The sequence below is a fragment of the Mustela lutreola genome, chromosome 16 (genome assembly GCF_030435805.1).
Source record: "Mustela lutreola isolate mMusLut2 chromosome 16, mMusLut2.pri, whole genome shotgun sequence".
NCBI classification, from domain to species: domain Eukaryota; kingdom Metazoa; phylum Chordata; class Mammalia; order Carnivora; family Mustelidae; genus Mustela; species Mustela lutreola.
Window position 1 is genome coordinate 46,507,670 of NC_081305.1, and position 3,437 is coordinate 46,511,106.

Sequence of the window (3,437 nt, forward strand, 5' to 3'; positions counted from 1 at the left end):
AGAGTGGCAAGAGGTACACACTGGGAGTGCTAGGTCTCTTCCTGGGCCATCATGTGGCAGTAAACTATGGCCAGGTCCTGATCTCTCTGTTGGAAAGTTTCCCGTCAACCTTTCACTTATTGGTCTTAGCGGGGTCTTCTGAAACCAAATCCAACCAGGTCTCTCCCCTGCTCAAAGACCCCCTCCCCCGCAGCAGGAACTCTCCCACACTTTTGGTGGGAAGATAAATTGGTATAGCAATAATGGAAAAAAGTGTGGAAGTTTCTCAAAAAAATTAAAAATAGAACTACCTTTTGACCCAGAAATCCTCTTTCTGGGTATGTATCCAAAGGAAACAAAATCAGTGTATCAAAGAGAGATCTGCACTCCCGTATTCACGGCAGCATTCTTCCCAGTAGCCAAAACAGAAACAACCCCTGTGGCTATCAGCAGATAAATGGATAAGGAGAATGTGATACACACACACACACACACACACACACACACACGTGTAAATGACAAAGTATTATTCTGCTATGAAAAAGAAGATCCCACCATTTCCAACAGCTTGGATGGACCTTGACAGCATCACGCTAAGTAAAGTAAGTCAGACAAGACAAATACTGTATGATCTCACTTAGGTTTGGAATCTAAAAAAAACCAAACTCGTGGAAACAGAGATGTAATATACAGCATAGAGCCTAAAGTTAACACTACTGTGGGGGCCCCTGGCTGGCTCAGTCGCTAGGGCATGTGACTCTTGATCATGGGGTCCTGAGTTTGAGCTTTAAGTCGGGGAGTAGAGTTTACTTAAAAAAAAAAAAATACCATATTGCATATTTGAAATTTGCTAAGAGAGTTGGTCTTAGAAGTTCTCATCATGGGGCACCTGGCTGGCTCACTTGGAAGAACGTGCATCTCTTCATCTTGGGGTTATAATTTCTAGCCCCATGCTGGGTGCAGAGATTGCTTAAAAATATAAGTCTTTTTTTAAAAAGAACTTCTCGGGCCCCTAGATGGCTCAGTGGGTTAAAGCCTCTGTCTTCAGCTCAAGTCATGATCCCTGGGTCCTGGGGTCAGCCCCGTATCACATCACATCTCACATCAGGCCCTCTGCTCAGCAGGGAGCCTGCTTCCTCCTCTCCCTCTTCCTGCTTCTCTACCTACATGTCAAATAAATAAATCTTTAAAAATAAATAAATAAATAAAATCTGTCAAATAAATAAAATCTTTTAAAAAATTAAAAATAAAAATAAAAAAGAACTTCTCACCACAAAATAAGAAAACTTCTGTATCTGTGTGGTGGCAGACGTTAACTGGGCTCATTGTGGTAATCATTTGGAAATAGATACAAATATCGTATCGCTATGCTGTGCACCCGAAACTAATGTTCTGTGTCTTCCTTGCTGGGCCAACGCCCTCCCTAACCTTACCCATTTCAGACACCCATCTCCTTGAAGTCCTTCACATGCCTGCCTCTGGACCTTCCTACTAGAGATTCCTTCTGCCTAGAATGCCCTTTCCCCCATGATTCACTTGCTAATTTGCTTCAGATCTTTTTTTTTTTTTTCAATTTATTCCGCAGAGAGAGAGAGGGAGGGCACAAGTAGGCAGAGAGGCAGGCAGAGGGAGAGGGAGAAGCAGGGGCTCCATCCCAGGACCTTGGGATCATGACCTGTGCAGATCGCAGACGCTTAATGACTGAACCACCCAGGCAGCCCTGATTTACTTCGAATCTTAATCACAGCCTCAGAGGGGTCTTCCCTGACCACCCCATTTATAATGGCAATCTCACCCTTTTGCTGTTCCCTCTCCTGCTTTGTTTCCCTGCACTGTGCATATTACGCCCTCATAAATGTTTTACCTGGTCTTGATGATCTCTCCCCCTTCCCTTTGGAATATGAGCTCCATGAGGCAGACGCTCACCTTGCCCACTGGGGAATCCCCAGCCCCCCTCACGGAAACATTTCTGTCCACCTGTCCCTCTCATTGTTCTAAATGCACTTGGAAGTCGATTGCAAGCACGTAGCAGGTGCTCAGCTAATTGTTCCTGAGTGGGCAAACACAGATTCCACTTGGCAAGGCACACAGCCACAAGGCTGCCGGAGGATGTGAGATGGGAGAGAAGCCTGGGGACAGGAAAGGGAGGCACAAGGGTACAGGGACAGCAGAGGGCCTGAGGGTAGCCGTTTGAGATTTTTATCTTGGAAGGTTTGGGGCAAAGGAGGGGAAAGGTCCCATCTGAGGTTGAGAAACATTTGTCTTGCTGGTGACAGGTTAGAGGGAGGGAGCGCCATGGTGGCTGGGAGACCAGGGAGGAGGACAGGCTGGGACAGTGTGAGGTCAGAGGGAGGAGAGATGGCTGTGAAGCTGGGTCCTCCACAGGGACTTAGTAACTAACTGCTGGAAGGGGGATGTCCAAGAGGACCTTGAGGACAGCTGAGGCTATCCCTGAAATGGGACAGCCATGAGACAGCTCAGGGAAGACCCTGAGAGCCAGGCTGAGGGGCTGGGAGCTCAGCCCCAGCACGTGGGGAGTCATGGTTAAGCAGGAGAGGGACAAATGTGAGTTTCAGAAACATCCCTGTGGCCGAGTGGAGGCGTTCAGGCCAGGCCAGTAGCGTTGAGGGGAAGGATGGGGCTGGACAACAGGGGTAGGGAGGAGCATACCAGTAAACAAACAGAATGGCCCAGAGCACAGAAGCCCACGCTTGCAGAGATCCCCCACCACCACATGTAAAACAGAGGGGCTGAGAAATGGACAAACCAACACAGGGCACCAAATCTATCTGCAAGGACTAGGCCGCACAGTCCCACCAGAGGGAGACAGCCATGTGAGACACACAGATGAGGGACAGACAGACCAGGCGCAAAAACTCAAGGGCTCCTCGTCAGCTGTGTTCGACTGCATGTTCCCTGACCTAAGACATCCTCCCTCTGGCCTACTGAATGGGTTCTATTCATATTCCCATCTTAGAGATGGGCAAACTGAGGCTCAGGGAGGCCAGTCACTTGCAAGATCACGCTGTTGGAGGTAGAGCTAGGCTTCCAACCCAGGTCTTGGGACACCCCTGTGATTGTCCAGACCTTGGTGTCCTGTTTCTTTGCCCACGTGGGTCGTTTTTGTTATGAGGACCCACGTCTGCAGGCGTCTATCCGCCCCCCACCTCCGGGATGCCCACCCAGTTGGGTCCTCCCCTTTCTGGTTTCTGACTTTCTGCAGGAATGGCGCTCCTGATCCGGCTTGTCGAGTGGGTCCGTGGGCCAGAAGCGTGCCTCTGCATGCCTCCTGTGGTCCCAGCCTCTGTGCGTGGATGACATCTGAGTGTGTGTGTGTCCTCGTCAGAGGAGCTGGGAGTGTGAGGGGGAGTGCCTGGCTGGGGCTGGGCTGGGGGGTGGAGGCAGGGGAGGGGGTTGTCGCAAGGGCTGAGAGGGGAGTGGAGTTCTGGAGGAATGTT